Source organism: Carassius gibelio, chromosome B5, assembly GCF_023724105.1.
Source record: "Carassius gibelio isolate Cgi1373 ecotype wild population from Czech Republic chromosome B5, carGib1.2-hapl.c, whole genome shotgun sequence".
NCBI lineage: Eukaryota > Metazoa > Chordata > Actinopteri > Cypriniformes > Cyprinidae > Carassius > Carassius gibelio.
In genome coordinates, this window is record NC_068400.1 from 22,086,109 (window position 1) to 22,105,346 (window position 19,238).

Genomic DNA, 19,238 nt, shown 5'->3' on the forward strand with positions numbered 1-19,238 from the left:
TATCTCGGTCAGTGTCATGTACTTGTCGAGGTGTTTTGTGTTTTTGTGTTTTTTTGTTTTGTTAATGTTTGGAGGTCTTGCATTTTGTTCTGCAAAGGCCTGTTTTTGTTGCCAAATTGATAAGGAATACAAACCAAAAACAATTAAACTAAACAATTACACCTACCTACATCTGTTTGACTTACAGTTTTGAGCACTGAGATAGCATTAACTTGTAATAAAATGTGTTCAACATAAAAATTTAATTTTAAAAGTACCTTAGATGTAGCAAGCTACTGTTGATGTAGCTAAGCTACATTTCACAGGGGGGTAGCTTCAGTGTAGTGAAGCTTAATTTACTGTAGACTAACTTGTAGCTTAGTTCACTACATTTTCCAAGTAGCTTGCCCAACACTGCTGATTTGCGAGAGTGTTGTGCCCATGTTTAAGTCTACTGTTGTGCCAGATCAACTGGAGACATCCAATATATTTTCACAGATTCACATTATTATTTCTAATTCTTTTATAGCGACTGAATTCAGTTACTTATTCTCATAGTTACACCATTAAGCCCAGAACCAACAACATTTAGTTTGTATGACACCTCTAGACACTTGGTGGAGGTTCCTTAGGCTTGTCTTCAGTTTGTAATCACAGAGAAAAGACTCCCCAAAACATTGTGAGCACCCAAAGACTGTATAAAAACATGGATGGTTGAAACCACGCCCACCTATGTTGAAAGTGGTGGCAATCCCCCTGTCACTCAAGTGGCCACGCCCTTAATTATGCAGAACTTTAAGGCTTAATATAATTTAAACGGATGAGTTATAAAAAAAAAAAAAAACATACCCCCACACATTCGTCATGAAGGGCTAAATGAGCTAAAACCCCCTTTTTGTACCAGTCTATAAACGTATTTTTTTTCTGCTGTAAAGTTGGGCATTGTAACACGATGAGTCTGTGCGATTGACTCTTTTTTGGAACCAGTCTCTATCGGCCAGGCAATAAATTGTAGTTTTAGTAAATTCCGTCTTGGTTTCATGAGTGAGAAGGTTGCTGCTTGGTCCCACCTTTGTTTTACTTGACAAAATTCACATGCCTTTTGGTAACACCAATTTTCATTAGTAATTTAATTCACAAGATTACAGGACTAAGTGAGCACTTTTACTCCGATTGCACAACATTTCTATAACCACTTTATTACTGGTTTAATGCAATTAATGTTTTATGTTTGTTTACTCAGTCTTCAGCATATTTGGCCAGTCACACAGTAACATCTTGCTTGTTATTCGTAATGAGGTCACAACTCCAATCAGCAATCTCGAACTGGCGCTCAAATCTCTCTGGCTACGAAACATGCTTGGCAATGAGCATGACTGGGATGAGACATCAAACAAGCAAGACGGCTGAGGCAGGACACCCATAGTGGCTCATTCAAGCAGTTTTTCTACCAAAACTGAAAAATAAATTAATAAATGAAAATGTTGTTTATTAAAAAGTCAAATACATTTAAGCATGCTAAAATGTATATTTTACAACATTTTAAGAAAATGTTGCAGTGAGTAATTTTTGTGTTGATGCTAATCAGTTTGGAAATTAACTACCAAAATTAAATAACAACAAGATGAATAAAAATGCCCCAAAACTGAATATTGAATGTTTATAACCCAAGCTAGAGGGATAGTTTCTAGCACCCTTATGACCCTTCATAGGATTAGCCATTTGGAAAATGCATGGATTGTGCAAGGTGTTCTTATATAGCAGCACAAAGACAATTGTGATATGATTTATACAACAGTTCAATAAACAAAAAGTTATTATTAAGTGACTTACATTTTAGTATTGTCTGTGTTCGCTCTTTCGATAATGAAATTAATTGATTATCAGGGCTTATTAGATACTTTTGTTAATTTCTGATTCTAACTAATATTCTAACTAATTAATATTTTAGCACCAATTATTTTATTTTTTTATCTATAAGCACCCTTTGCTACTGTACTACAGTTTAATGTGCTCCATCAAAATTTACCAGACTCTGAAATTTCATGCAATTTACATTTTGTAAAATATTTAAACTAAATATTGTCTATGTCTCACGGACATTCTGCATATGCACATAACTAATAAATAATTTTGTTAATATATATATATATATATATATATATATATATATATATAAAATATTTTTTATTTTTTTTAAGCATGATAGCTAACAGCAGTAAGTCTTCAATTGTATGCACAAATCCATGCTGGATGTGGGCCGGATCTGGGCCGAAACTGGTTGCTCTCTGGACTGGATCTGGGCTATATAAAGCCGCGTTTCCACCGCAGGAACTTTACCCAGGAACTAGGGACTTGGTCCGTTACTTGGTGTGTTTCCACCGCAGAAACCAGGAACTAAATAAAAGTTCCGGGTAAAAAATTGCCCCCCAGAAAGTCCCTGCTGGCGAGGTGGTACTTTTTTAAAGTTCTGGAACTTTCGGGGGCGGGACTTTGGCGCTAAACATGCTGATTGGTTGAGTTCACGCAGCATTGGTTGAGTTCAACCACCATTTATTTGGATCAACATTTTCAAAATATTACTGTTATTGTGTCATGAAATGTAATTTTAAAAGTATTTCAGGCGAGAATGTAGTTGTTTAAAACTCAAAATCTGTTGTTTATTTATAAAGACAGCCCCTATTTAAAAATGTGTTTCGCCGATCTCGTAGACGGTGAGCTCCACTCGATTAGCGGGAGCTCAGTCCTCATGTATCCACAGAGAGCAGCCTCTCCTGGGATATACTTTCTGATATGCGCCGCTGGCTCTGATGTGTCTTTAGTGGTTAAACATAAAATATAATTCAGCTGCGGGGTAAATCTAACAGGTTTTCTTTGGTCTGTATTCAATTTATCTATATGTTAAAATGAAAATAAAAAGGCAAGTCTATATAATATTTATTTCATTGTAATGGCTGTATATAACGTTACACTTATCCCTGAACTAAGTACATTTCTGCAGCTGTTATTATGTTTAAATTAAAATGAAAGGAGGCATTGGTATTTTGTATCCTATTTCGTTTTATTGTAAATATACTGAGGGGAAAATTGCAGTAGCCAAAGCGATCTGAGTTCACGCAGCATTGGTTGAGTTCAACCACCATTTATTCGGATAATTTTCAAATATTACTGTTATTGTGTCATGAAATGTAATTTTAAAAGTATTTCAGGCGAGAATGTAGTTGTTTAAAACTCAAATCTATGGTTTATTTATAAAGACAGCGCCTATTTAAAAATGTGTTTCGCCGATCTCGTAGACGGTGAGCTCCACTCGATCAGCGGGAGCTCAGTCCTCATGTATCCGCAGAGAGCAGCCTCTCCTGGGATAGACCTTCTGATATGTGCCGCTGGCTTTGATGTGTCTTTAGTGGTTAAACATAACATATAATTCAGCTGCGGGGTAAATCTAACAGGTTTTCTTTCGTCTGTATTCAATTTATCTATATGTTAAAATGAAAATAAAAAAGGCGAATTTATATAATATTTCGTTTCATTGTAATGGCTGTATACACATTTCCCTGAACTAAATACATTTCTGCAGTTGTTATTATGCTTAAATGAAAACGAAAGGAGGCAGTGGTATTTGATATCATATTTCGTTTTATTGTAAATATACAGTAAGGAAAATTGCAGTAGCCAGGACGAGCAGACTGAAGTTATCAAGTACGCTGCTGTTATAGATTTACCGGACTTGCGTCGTCGCGGACATCACACTCCCGAGAGGAATGCACAAAGTCTGAACCAACTACCGAGGATGCACATCCAAAATCAGCGTACTTTTTTTTTTTTTTTTAACCAGCGGTACTTTGTATTGAGAAACGCGCGCAGACCTATGTCACCAGACTATTTGCCTAATCTACCCGGTACTTTACACCGCGGTGGAAACACAGAAAGCAACAGGTCTGGGGGGGAAAAGTTCCTGGGAAAAAAAGTTCCTGGTACAAATGTTCCGGGTAATTTCGGTGGAAACGCGGCATAAGACTCAGATGTGGCTAAGATTTGGGGATTCTGGTTTACTTGAGGCTAAAAATTGGTACCAATAATAAAACCAGTTTTGGCCCAGTTCAGGGCCAGCTGAAGGGTGATTAACTGGCTGAGATTTGGGATGGATATGGCCCATGTGTGGCCCTAGTCTTTAATCCAGTTCTGGGCCACTTCAGGGCCGTTATTCTATGTGGAACTTGGGCCAAGGGAAAAGTGATTGTGTGGCCCAGATCTGGGCCAGAAGACATTTGCTATGTGGGTCTATGTGTACAAAGAAAACACTTTGGAAAGCAGTGCAATCTAAAAGAAAAATCCTATAAAGAACTACTACTGTGTGGCTGATGTTATATGTTTGCGTCATGTTGACAGACTGAAAGCTGCTTATGTAACTTGACTTTCGAGATTTTCTAAAATAATTTTCCATATTATTTCTGAACACATAATATGTATAAGACAAGTTTGTACAATATGTAGTTGAAGTTTTTGCATCTGCAAAGATATTTCACAAGTGATATGTTTAACATTTACACCATGTTGACAACTTCATGTGCTTCATTAGAAATTTAAAACAGTCCATAATTGTGACTTTTGTCTCATTTACTATATGCAGAATGATCTGATGTTGATGATCTTGTGAGATTCCTTTAATGGGATTGTTTCAGACTGCATCTTTCAATTCTGAAACAGCTCTTGACCTTTCCAATATATCAGGCATGCAAATATATCATGATAATGAGGACAAGTTGTTAATGCAGTATCTACATATTTATATCCATGTTGAAATCAATTAAAAAGCTCACAGAATAGAGAGAATTGAGAAAATTATCATGTAATACAGAATTACAACCTAACCCTAACCCAACAAACATTCAAATTGGACATCAGAGAACAAAAATAAATAAATTAATGAATAAATGTATATAAGTATACATTTTAAATTGAATTCTATCTTACAGTATATTAAGAAAAATATTACTTATTCACAGACTCAAACATTATGCAGTACCTTTAAGGTACAGGTACCAGTTTCAGTAAAAACTGAAGAACAACTCTACTGTTTATTTTTGCCACCAGGGACAGAGGTTGAGAAGACTGTTGTAGGCTAGAGTACATAAATTAGCTCAAACAAAACTTGTGTATGCTGGCGGGGTACGACAATCTTAACCGCACACGGACACTGGCCTTTACAACTTGTATAAATGCATCGATAGGCCAAAATGCAATGGACTGCAAAGCGGCAGTGCAAACGACTTCTCTACTGTGGCCTATTAAGGAGCAAAAGCCCAACATAGCATAAAACACCCACTTTGTAAAGGCGCTTGTGGTATGGTGATCCTGAACGTCCGGTATTCCCAAGCCTCTGCTTGATTTAAAAAACAAATTGCTGTTTCAGCTTTTCCCCCTCTCAGCCTATTTCTCCAGTCTCTTGGTGGATTTAATATCTCCCCCAAAGGATTGTTTGCAAGGAAGGCTAACCTTGGTGCTAGCTTTGAGAAAAGGTCCCAGGGCAGTCCATTAGCGTGTTGTGAATGGTGTAAACCCAGTACAGCCAAGCTAAACGTTCAAATGGCTCTAGAGAGGTCCTGCTAGTTCTTCCTCTTACACATTAATAAAAAGTTGCCTTCACTCCAAGGAGCTTTTAAAAAAGTTGCTCTCTATTGTTCCGCTTTTTAAATCAATAAATCATATGCTCGGCTTGTGAGAGTTTCTTGAATATTTAATAGAAATGGCTTGTTTCCTTTTATCTGCTGGCTCTCGCAAGAGAGATCAAGAAATCATCGCTAACCATTGACTCTGCATTGTTTCCTTTTATCGGTCTGATCTGAAGCATGACAAGTCTGAGTTGAAAGCATTGTGCAACAGGTTAAATTTGTTCTGACCTAATAGCATGACCTCATTTTCAATGCTTTTATGAAATTGGAAGCATTCCCATTGAAAAAGACTTCAGTGATATCACATGTGTCCTTAAAAGGCCTACCTAATCTGAATGTGTCTCAAACTGGCTGCTATTCGCTTTATGTTTGGTGCTAATTAATTAGATTTTTGATTAGAAAGCATAAAGCTTCATCCTCATTGCAGCCTTGTCTGGCCACTTGGGCAGGAAAGGTCATGAAAATGTGTATAGACTTTGTGATAAGAATAATTTTGGTCCCCCAGAAATGGTTTGGTATTTATTTCAGAGATGTAATTGGAACCAAAACAGAATATACAGTCCTGCAAGTGAATATTGTCTTTAGTATTAAGTAACTATTTTGATAAATACTTTTATTAAGCAAATGACAGCAAGTGATAGTTGAGCAAAAGTGAATTTTAATAAAAACAGTTAACAATTAAATTAAATTAAATTAAATTAAATTAAATTAAATTAATGCATTCAGCAGATGCTTTTATCCAAAGTTAATCTTATTATCTTACAGTTAAGTCAGACTAAGATTTTTTTACTTAACACATCTATTAAATTAAGTGACACTGAAGTAATAGCTGTTGAAAATTAAACTTTGTCATTGCCAGAATAAATTAAATTTTGAAATGTATAAAAAAAAAAATGTATGTATTTTGAATAAAATTAATCAAATCAAATGAATGCACATCGTGCTGTGCATGGTCATTCTTATTTAATTTACAGAATTTTTCTCTTCTTTTTTTTTTTTTTTTTTTTTTTTTTTTTGTGGCAGTCAGAACACATGTGACTCTGGACCATAAAAACTGTCTTAAGTATAAATTTTCCGAAATATAGGATATGAAAATATTTGGCTTAGATACAAATATTTGAAAATCTGGAATCTGAGGGTGCAAAAAAATCTAAATATTGAGAAAATCATCATTAAAGTTTTCCAAATTAAGTTCTTACCAATGCATATTAAAAAATCAAAAATTAAGTTTTCATATATTAATGGTAGGATATTTAGAAAATATCTTCATGGAACATGGCCTTTACTTAAAGGTACAGGTTGTAGGTCCTACCACGAGAGGGCGCACTACCAAAACAATAACAATCGAGTGGTTTGATGATGCTAAGAAAGAGCATGGAATGATGGGATTTGTTGTCTTTTAACCCAACCGCTGACAGCCATCAATCAGACGGAAAGATAAATCATGGATTTAACGAATGAAAAGACGCGATCAGACTATGGATCAGAAGCGTCCTCGCACGGGTCTAAAGACACGATGCATCTCCTCTTGTCCCAAAATCTTCTTGGGTCGTTTTGTTGGCCCGTACGCTTACGTTTACGGAAGCTGTCCTTGTCGACAGAACCAGCGGCAGACGGTAAACGGTAATTATGTTCCATAGATAAGTAACACAATCCACCATAAAACGTACAAGAAGAAGTAAACAAGGAACTGCTTGAAGCAAGCTAGTGGTTTGAACACCAGACATTACTTCCGCATTTGTCCACGACACTGTTGTCATGTGGTTTCTATGTCAGTAAAGGAGGTAACAAAGGGTAACTAACGCCAGTGTCACTGTTTAGAATGGGAATTTTCTCATAATTAACAAGTAGTTGAAAACATTAGAGATATTGTTAGTAATCAGCTGAACAACATATATAAAACTAGCTTAGGTGTTTTTGGATATTTTACTGCAAATATCTTACAAATTGTGCCTTTAATATCCTAATGATTTTTGGTCCATACAATGTATTTTTGGCTATTGCTACAAATATACCAGTAAAACCTAAAATTGATTTTGTGGTCCAGGGTCACATATTGAATCCCAACTAGTTTTTAATTCTTATAATTTAAAAAATATAAAAAATAATTTTGTATGCAGTAAAAGTTGAATCCATTTTTAATGAAACTGGTCATGGAAAACTTTACAATGGAAGTAGCAAGTCATCGTGGTGGCACCTATTGGTTGTTTGGCAAAAAAAGATACAAAAATGATACATACAATGATACAGTCATACACCATCACTGTCAAATCTAAACAATGGACAACAAATCTGTCAAAATGTACCAAGAGTTGGACTGTGTGAGTTTTTGTCTGCTGAGTAAGTAAAACTGTCATATTTGGAGGTCAGTGGTAATGGTGTAAATGTGCAGCCACTGAAGCTGAGGTATGAGTTCTCAGGCGCTGTGATATCGATGACCCCTGTCAAACTCAAGGCTACATCTATAGCTCTGTTCTCTCTGGGAAGTGTCAGCAGGTAACAATCTATTGACATGACCGCTTTAGCTCCAGGGTATAGATATCCCATCGATACTGAGGTCTATCATCTGATTGTGCTGTGTCAAAAACAATAGTAAACACCTGTTGAACATTCAGAATGAACTGCACTGCTGTTGTGATGGTCTGCGCTCGTCCTCATAAACCATGCTTCATTAGAGCCATTTTATGGGAATATTCAGTGCAACCTGAATCACATAATTAAAAAAGCCATAACAATATTAATGTGTAATTTCACACTGTTCTACAATTAACATATAGTTTCATTAGCTCACTACATAGTGATGGATGTGTTTAAAGCATATAATGAATACTGTTATTTAAAGAATTAGCCAATCATAAATAATTTACTGAGGTTTTTAGTTAAAAAATATGGAGAACTTACAATATATCACTGAAATATTACAATGTGTATGTACTGCATGTATGTATGTGTGTGTGTGTGTATGCATGTGTAACAAATGTTTAAGTTATACAACTGGTTAAGTGGTTGATTTGTCATTGTATTTTTCTATATACATCAAAATTAGGAGCACTTCTCCTGATAGGTGTGAGAAAACAAACATATAACCACAGACAATAAATAAGACTACATAAGACTACGAACTGTGACTGAACCATAATATTGCACACTGAGCAATCTGAGTAAAGCAGTCTGATCATTGATAGTCCTGCACATTGACCTCTACATTGATATGAAACAGTAAGTTTATACAAAAAATACAAACTGAAATGGAATAAATGGCAGTCGTGATTAGTGAGCATGTATATTGCACCTTAACATGCCACATTTAGGCCCAATCCCAATTCTATTTTATACCCCTTCCCCTCCCTACCCCTCCACCTACCCCTTCCCCTTGTCCCTTAAAACAGAGTATCAAGGGGTAGGGAAGAAAATATTCCCCTAAGGATTTGGACACCTCTACCATGACGTCACACGTCATCAGTGTTCGTCGTCTAGCTCTTACAATACACACATATACTGGTGTGCTGGTGTGCATTAGAGCTTTAATTATCGTTCTGTATTAATGAGCTACTTACTGACACACACACATATCGGAAATTGCGCAGCTCACACATCTAGGAGAAAATAAAATTGTCAACGCTGCCCCACGACTATTATTAAATACAATTAAATACTATAATTAAAAACTGAATCGCTAAATTATATTTTCCAGCGACGAGAGGATACAGTTGCTGTTTTTAAGTAAACTCACTCTAAAAAGATAAACGCAGAGACGCGAATACACGCAACCTCCATTTCTCTCTCTCTCTCTTGTTAATATGAACTCACAATTGAATGTAACATAAAACAAATTATTACTTTTCACTAAAATCTTTATTTATGCCAAAAAGCTTACATTTATGTGTCTTTTTTGTTCGCTATAGCAGCCAAGTTGCGGAGATAATTCATACCCCTTCGTTTGAAGTGTGGTCCCGAAAAATCTTCGTTTGTAGGGCTATCTGGCCCTTCCCCTTACCCCTACCCCTCCAACCAAAAGAGAATCGAGTCACCCCTAGGGGAAGGGCTTAGGAGTAGGATTGGGCCTTAGTGCATTTGTTAAAGTCCTGATAAATAAAGTGAACAGATGATCATATCGCACATTCTGTATATTGTATATACACAGCAGTACAAACAGAAAAAATGCAATGCATTAAGAGACTACAGGGCTGCTTGAAAGTTTGTGAACCATTTAGAATTTTCTATATTTCTGCATAAATATAACCCAAAACATCATCAGATTTTCTGTAAGTACGATCTGAAAGTAGACAGAGGAATATTTTGTTTGTAATTTATGTATTAAGAAAAATTATCCAGTGTTAGATATCTCTGTGTTGCAAACTGATCCAAATTTTTGCTATTAGTATCTGGTGTGAGCCCCTTTTGCAACAATAACAGCAGGTAACGTTTCTTGTAACTGCTGATTAGTCATGCTTGTAGGATTTTTAGCCCATTTCTCAGTATAAGAACTGCTGCAACTCTGTGATGTTGGTGGGTTTCCTCCTATGTAAAGCTTGCTTCAGGTCCTTTCACCACAGTTCAATTGGATCAAGGTCCAGACTTTGACTTAGCCATTCCAAAATATTCAATTTGTTCTTTTTTAACCATTCTTTGGTAAAACAACTTGTATGCTTGGGCCCAAGCCCTTGATCCTCAGTTCCCGGACAGATGTCCTGTTATGTTCCTTCAGAATTTGCGGGTATCATTTAGAGTTCATTGTTCCATCAACGATGACAAGCCATCCTTGCCCAGATGCAGCAAAACAGGCCTAAATCATGATACTACCACCACCATGTTTCATAGATGGGATAAGTTTCTCAATGCTGGAGTGCAGTGTCTTTATTTCTTCAAACACAATGCTTCTTATTTGAATCAAAAATTTATATTTTAGTCTCATCTGTATACAAAATATTTCTTCAGTAGCCCTCTGGTTCGTCCACATGATCTTTAGAAAACTGCCAATAGGCCCTGGGAACCTTTGCAACCTCACAGGCTATTGCATGTCTTGCTTTTAGAGTGATCTTTGTTGGTCAGCCACTCCTTGGTAGGGTAACAGTGGTCTTTGAATTTCCTGCATTTTACAGTCTTTCTGACTGTGGATTTGGACTCTTTAGAGATGGTTTTCTAACCTTTTCCAGTCTGATGAGCAACAAAACTCTTTTTCTGAGATCCTCAGAGATCTACTTTGTCCGTGCCATGATTCACAGTGATTGAAGGCACCTCTGAACAGATGGACTAATTTCACCTTCAAATGAACTGCTAAACCTAGAGTTTCACATACTTTTGCAATGCACAAATATGTAACAGTAGGTAATTTTTTCTCAATAAATAAACAACAAAGGAAATATTTTATTTGTTTAATTGGGTTCTCTTTATTTACTTTCAGGACTTGTTAGAAAACTTGTTAGCAAGCAGCACTATATAGTTGAATGATGTGGACAAAAATAGTATTTTCACATTGCCCTTTGACTTAGTGCATTAGTGAGTTTAAAGTCCTGACAGTACCTGGAAGAAACTGTCCCATAAGCAAGTAGACCTTGTTCTAAAGGATCTCCACCACCTGCCTAAGGGCAGGAGATTAAAAAGGTTTCCTGAGTGCGATGTGTCCATGTTGATGTGTTGTCCATTGAGAGATAGTGGGAGGGAGCAATGCTTTCCAGGGAGGGAAGTGAACAGCCAGCAATTTTTTGGACTGTGTTGATTTTCTTTTGGAGAGTTCTCGTCTGCTGTGGTGCAACTGGACGGCCACACTGGAATGCAGTACACTAGAATGCTTTTGATGGTGGAGCAGTAAAAGGACACCAGCAGCTTACACTCTAAGTTGTTTCTCCTGAGAGCTCTGAGGAAGTGTTGTGCCTTTTTGATTGTTGCTGAGGTGTTAGCAGACCAAGAGAGGTCATCAAATGTGAAGGAAGCAAATGTGATGTCCAGAATGAGTGCATTTTTTTTGGAGGTGTTCCAAAACACGTTGTTATCAGACCACCACACATCTAGTTTCTCTGTGGACTGATTGATCATTTCCTGAAACAAGTTCAATCATTATAGAATCGTCTGCAAATTTGAGGGTGGTGTTGGTTGAATGTGTGAGAGTACAGTCATAAGTGTACAAGAAGTAGAATAGTGGGCTCAATACACAGCCTTGTGGAGAGCCTGTGCTGAACGTGATGGTAGAGGAGAGGTAGTGGCAAAATCTGTCAGTTTGTGACCAGTTAGTAGCTGCGTTGCAATTCAAATTACGCTAATTAAAAATTTGCCCAAAGGAAAAACGTCAATTTTGCAAAAATGCGAATAGGTTTTTACACTTGCATGACGTGGTTTTTCATGCAAAAGTAATATTTCATAAAACTGCAACTACAATTTTCCGCATTTATAGGTCACCTGGCATATGTTAAAGTCACATGATAATTTTTTTATGTACTATAACTTCCAAGAACCACCTCATATGTGGCTGATCTCAAGTTTTAGAAGCTTTCCTTCCCATTAGTTCTTGGAAACCCCTTATTAAAGGGTTAGTTTACCCATATATTAAAATTATGTCATTAATGACTCTCATGTCGTTCCAAACCCGTAAGTCCTCCATTCATCTTCAGAACACAGTTTAAGATATTTTAGATTTAGTCCGAGAGCTTTCTGTCCCTCCATTAAAAGTGTATGCACGGTATACTGTCCATGTCCAGAAAACTAATAAAAACATCATCAAAGTAGTCCATGTGACATCAGAGGGTCAGTTAGAATTTTTTGAAGCATCGACATACATTTTGGTCCAAAAATAGCAAAAACTATGACTTTATTCATCATTGTCTTCTATTCCGTGTCTGTTGTGAGAGAGTTCAAAACAAAGCAGTTTGTGATATCCGGTTCACGAACAAATCACTCGATGTAACCGGATCTTTTTGAACCAGTTCACCAAATCGAACTGAATCGTTTGAAACGGTTCGCATCTCCAAAAAGCATTAATCCACAAATGACTTAAGCTGTTAACTTTTTTAATGTGGCTGACACACCCTCTGAGTTAAAACAAACCAATATCCCAGAGTAATTCATTTACTCAAACAGTACACTGACTGAACTGCTGTGAAGAGAGAACTGAAGATGAACACCGAGCCGAGCCAGATAACGAACGAACGTTGACTCATTTCGAATTTTTTGTTTTGTTTTGTTTTTTTGTTAATTGTGAGCCAAAATCATCATAATTAAAAGAACCAAAGACTTAAACTACTTTGGTCTGTGTACATTGAATTTATTTAATAACATTGCTCAATACAGCAAATGCTTCGGAGAGCAGTGTGTGTGGCATATCCTTTTTACTATCTAGATTTTAACACACTGCATTCTTTCAGCAATGTAATGCGGCAGTAGCATATAGAGACCTTGAAAATTATAATGGATTTAATTACTCAAAAATGTTACTTTAAATTTTTTTATCAAATTACAGTAATGCGTTACTAAGTAATGCTTTACTGCCCAACACTGCTAGTGAGTCACCTATGGATACATATATATGATGAACCCCATCTGCTTGTTCTGCCAGTGGGTTCAGTGCATCCTTTGAAATGTCAAAAAAGGTTCTTCCTAATCATGTAAGACGATTAGTGAGTGATTAGCAAACTGATCCTAAAGAGTTTTGCAATGCCAAAAGACATACATCTCTTAGGTCTTCATATGAATGATGCTTACATATTCTCTGGATTGTTCCATTGTGCCTGCAGACACACTGAGATTTAGAGGCATTTTAGTGACAGTCGTGCATGAAAGAGTCTGATGACAGCTTGAGTGGCACAGTTGATGCACAAGACATGTCACATCAATTTCCTGAATATCTTTGTTTATGTCATGCCAATGTTTATATCCAATGGCTAATCAGTAATTATTTGAATCAACTTGTCACATGAGTGTGTAGTTATTAATAAAAATTGTCTTTTGCAGTAAAATGTCTGTGTTTTATAACTAAAGCAGTAATAGTGCATTTAATTTTCTGTTGTTTAGTCTGGCTTTTAACCTTGTTTTAGCCGTGCCTTTTAATACAACGTTCAACTTTATTGTTCGTATTTGCCATAAATCACTATTACATTTGAATAAGTACAATCTTAGCTTATCAAGAGCTGAATCCTCTGCGGCTCACAACAGCTGACAGGCCAAGATCACAGTCTTTTCAAATTCATCAGCAATAATCAAGGCTTAAGGTCTTATGGTTTATTGTATTTACTACTTGTCAATAAGCAGTTTGTCAGGAATGGGAAGGGTGTTCATCTCCAAATCCTTGCCAGCTTAGTGAAATCATTCCAATAAAAGACCACGACTAGCATTTCTTGAATGAAAACTGTTCCGAAATACTGCTCTTGGTGCAGACATTAATGAAAAGTGTTTGTGGTGGGTCTTAATCTGTTGCATTCGATAGGCTCAAAGATAGAACATCTGAAGACATTGCAAGATATTCTCACTTCTAGCTTTATTTGTTCCTTATAAATATTGTACCAAAACTTGTTGGTTGTTGTGATCACTTGATATGGGGGTTAGGGGCCTTAACTATGGGAATGGAAAAAGACAAGAACCAAACTGGGAGACACATGTATGTTTCATTTATTTTTTAAATCACGATTACGTTTGAGTTAGTGCACTCATAGATTATGAATAGCAGTGTCCTACTGTAGATTGCAACAGCTGACAAGCCAAGATCACAATCTTTTTCAAATTCATCAGTAATATTCGAGGCTTAAGGTTTTATGGTGTATTATTGTCATTTGTTTCTCGCAATTCTGTCCTTAAACCTTAAGCTGGTTTTTATGGTGACTTGGAAGGGAATTTTAGAGTTCTTTACTAGGGGTGCTCCGATCACGATCGGCCGATCGTTAATGCGCATCTCGTCAGTAAAGCCGGTTCTCTAATCAGCGGTTAATTCCATCAGGTGCGTGAGTTCACATAGAGCAGCTGTTACTACACAGAGCCGTTGTTAACTGAGAAGATGCACCAAAAAACGCTGAAAATGAAGTGGATTTGCGCATCTTCTCAGTTAACAACGGCTCTGTGTAGTAACAGCTGCTCTATGTGAACTCACGCACCTGATGGAATTAACCGCTGATTAGAGAACCGGCTTTACTGATGAGATGCGCATAACGATTGGCCGATCGTGATCGGAGCACCCCTATTCTTTACTTATGGAACAGAAGAAGTGAACCAAATTATGAGAGACACATGTTTATTACATTTATGGTTCTGTTTTCTGTTGACTGAATTTTAATGAAGTTTTTATGAATAAGAGCTCTCCATAATGCTTTTCCCATATGATGTACAAATCATGTCTAATGAAAAACTATGATGACAATGCTTCAGGCATTTTACAGTTCATGTAAAATGTACATAAATGTGTCGTTGGCATGTCCCTGTTGGGTAACATATTCCATCTAAAGCTTTCAAGTTGAAATAAAAATCCATGCTACCTATTTTATAATTAATATGCATTTAGATTTTATGTTGTAAATTACATGTTACATTTTATATAGTAAATTGCATTTTATAATGTAAAGTACATGGAATGTTTAAAAATTCAATTGTTACACAACAGGGTGCATAATTAACATTAAATCTTCTGCATAAATATGACCCAAAACAATCAGGTTTTCTAATAAAGTCCTGAATGTAAACGAAGAGAACCCAATTAAACAAATAAAATATTTAAACATAATTATTTAACATAATAAAATTGCGACTAAATTATGCCATCTACCTTATACATATTAACTGAGATATAATGTTAATATACCAACCTACCTGTACTACTAAAATCTACTTTGCACCTTAAAATATGCATAAAATATGTCCAAATGACCAAACCAAATGTTTAATAAACATGTACTTAAATAAATGATAAGCAAATGCAATGCAGAAGTTTTTACACAAGTAATTTTGTAAAGAAAATAATAATAATCCTTTAAAATGTTTTTAGACACCTCCCAGATATTAAGTATCTGTTCTGTGGACTGAAGATGCTACAGACTGTATTGTTTATGAAGTCGAAAGCAATGAAAGCACTTATAATCATTTATCAACGTTCCCAGATGTCTTCTCAGTCAATACACTCATTAGAATTCTCAGTGGAATGGGTCTCTCTCTATTGTTTTTTTTTTTTTTTTTTCATGCTTGTTAAACAGTCTTCTAAAGTACAATCAATGCAGTTATCAAAAATGATTGTTTGTTTGTTTCTGTGTGTGTATTTGAGGGCAGGTATGAATACACTTGTTTATGTCAGGCATCTTATTCCACACTCTCATCCATGAGTTTTAAGCTAGTCAAATCACATTGCAATGCTAAATAACAGTATCTTGTGAATTTTATGTAGTTTATAAAGTAGTTTATATATTTCTAAAATAATATAGTTTATCAATAGATAAAAACCATACATGTTCAAATGCTAAAATTGTCATTCTAACATTTTCACAGCTTCTGGAAATGAGGATATTTTTCTCTGCTGTGCCAAGAATCATAATTTTGCTTAGTTGCTATAATTAGCCACTTAAATATTTCATAATCTGAATGTGTGGCAATGTGCCTCACCATCCGAATTCACTGGATTCTGATTTATATCCTGTCAAATGCTTAATGACAAATCTCCTCATTCCCTTTCATTTAATTCTGCCATAAATGACTTTGCATCAGAGCAGTGCTACTGCATTAGCAATCAGCTCCCTGCTCAGTATCTCACGTTTTCTGCTATTAAGTCAATTTTCATCCACTCATCGCAAAAGCCACTTAGAGGACAGACAAGGGCAAGTGGCGCGAAGAGGAGAAAATACATTAGGCCTCGTGATATTGAATGCTGAAATAATGGCAAAATATGGTCAACTGTTTAGAGTCAGAATATCTGAAAAGCCCATTTCTCTCTAAATATTTCCTTTCACCACATTCTCTTCAGTGAAAACAGAAGCCCATAGTGCTGTAATGAAGAGAATGCAATGGTAGTTACTATTTGTGATACGGCAAGGCCTGATGTGATGCTAGCGCCTGTTTCTTATGTAAATCACTTCATTTGCAACTGTTGCTTCTCATGCTAACTCAAGCCAGAGTTCATTCAATAGCCTCTGAATCACTCCGACTGACAGACTCGTTAGCATAGCCATGGATCAAAAGGTTTGGTGTGCGCTTCAGAGTTCCTGTAGTTATAAATTCCTGTTGCATGTATTTTTGGTGAATTAGTGGAGTCTTTATTTGACGTTAGAACAAATGTAAAAGAGTGTGCACTTAATCGAATAAACAATCAAGATTATGATTACGACTGCAATGATTAACTAAACGTGAAACGATTGATTGCACTATTCCATTTAGGTCTGCCTAAACGAGGTTCCATCATACATTTCTAGTTATGTCTCTTTCTTTTTCTTTTTCTTTTTTTTTTTTTTTTGCTTCAGTTGAGTTTTTTTAAGCAACTGCAGAGGCGTCTGTTGTGCGCGGGGATGTAAATAAGAGGCATTTAAGATTCTCTTTAGACCTGTCAATAACAATAAACACCTGATGAGATTTCAGCAATCCGAAGCACAGATATAGATACGCAAATAAATGTTTTATATTTCACCTCATTTTGCAGTAGCAGCTTTAGTGATTATAACATAATGGGAGCATTGTAATGCTGTGAATCCATTCTATAAACAGTTTATACAAAATATTACAGTTTTGTTTTCCATGCTAAGAATGTGAAGTTGTTCAATGTACTGGTTTCTGTAGACGCATGTAACCGCAATATATAACCTGAGATCGCAGGGGGACACCCACCCCCGCAAAAAGTATATCAATGTTAATTGTACTTATTAAAATTTAATTATTACAGTATCAAATGAAACAATCAGCAGTTATAGATGATCTGTTATGTATATTAATTATGTATATTTTAGTTTTTTGCAAATCAAACGTTGCATTCTCTTTAGCTGTCATATGGTGATTTACCTTTCAAATTGCATCATCCCAATCTTTGATCAACTGTCACATCTTGTATTCTTACTGCCTCTTCTTCATTCAGTTTCCTCTCTGCGCATTTCCTTTGGGCACACTCGAATGCAATAATTCAAATGGAACAATTCCACTAGCACTTCTCCTGTCTCTTTATAGAGATGTTTCTGAGGTACAGCTCATTAATTACCACACTACCCTGTTCAATTTGTTCAGTAATTCAACCCAGGAAATGCAATGCCATTTAAGCATTTTCAGACTTGATCAGACTCTGAAATGAACAACAGCATCAAGATTGCAAATGTAGGTTGCACACACTTTCATAATGTGTGCACGTGGGTGGGGGGATTTCTTTTCTAATGCTGATTGTTGTCATTTTTTTTTTTTTTTTTTTTTTAAGGAAAAGCTTTATGGATTATTTCCTAGAGCAATTGCCCCACTAGACAGATTATTTCAAAAGAAATCTGCATGCTTGTGGGGAATTTCTTATTTTCCTTCCAGCATCTTACATTCCCATGTGGCAAAAAAATAAAAATAAAATAAATAAGTGTGGGATTACAGAGAAAAATGACAGTAATGGCGAGTTAAATTAAACTGTGAAACTCCAGGATTTCAAAGACGTATTACACATGACGATTCCATTATCTCTCATAAGGCTGTGGCTAAAAAGCTGCAGAAAGCCCCCAGGATTGTATCGAGCCACACTCATTGACCAACAGATGTGTATCCTGTTACTGAGTTCAGCAACAGCAGTCGACACTCCACTATAGCCAGAGGTCTATTAGTGGGGCTGGTAAGATGGATCGTGGTGGATTTTTGGTGTCATGTTGTAGTCCCATATGTGCCTTCTTTTTGACACCGTGCAGAGCCTATGTACCATATTTTTAAGTCGCACCTGAGTATAAGTCGCATCAGTCCAAAAATACATCATGATGAGGAAAAAAACATATATAAGTCACACTGGACTATAAGTCGCATTTATTTAGAACCAAGAGAAAACATTACCGTCTACAGCCGCAAGAGGGCGCTCTATGCTGCTCAGTGTAGACTACATTAGCACTGAGCAATATAGAGCGCCCTCTCGCGGCTGTAGACGGTAATGTTTTCTATTGGTTCATGTCTCTTAGTTCATTTCTCTTGGTTCATGTCAAATTAATTTTGATAAATAAGTCGCACCTGATTATAAGTCGCAGGACCAGCCAAACTATGAAAAAAAGTGTGACTTATAGTCCGGAAAATACGGTAGTGATGGCCACGATATATTTGAATCGGTGACCTCTAATATTATCTATCCCTATGGGTACTGCAAGCACATAATATGATGATGTTATTGAAATATATACATTAGACTGCCTGTGTCTAGAGAAAAAAAAAAAAAAGTAGTTGAGAGGAGCTCTTTGGTGTTTAATGTGTTTGTAATGGATTGCCGTTCGGAGGCATTAGCTAATCCCTTTAAGAGGTATTCATATCTGTTTCCACAGGCCATAACCACACCAAAATGTGTTCAAACCTCTGATCTTGAGTGAAACCTAATCTTCTGGCTTTTATAATCTGAGCCTTTTCCGGTGGAGCATGATGATGAATGTCATCACAGAAAGTGGCACACGATAAGTCACATTCTGGCTCAGG

General features: G+C 36.3%; 1 protein-coding gene across 1 annotated transcript in view; it reads left to right on the forward strand.

Annotated features, from left to right (window-relative positions):
* Nucleotides 1-19,238, forward strand: part of LOC127957257 (transmembrane protein 132E) — a 291,668-nt gene that overhangs the window by 184,089 nt on the left and 88,341 nt on the right. The gene's annotated exons all lie outside the window — the stretch shown is intronic.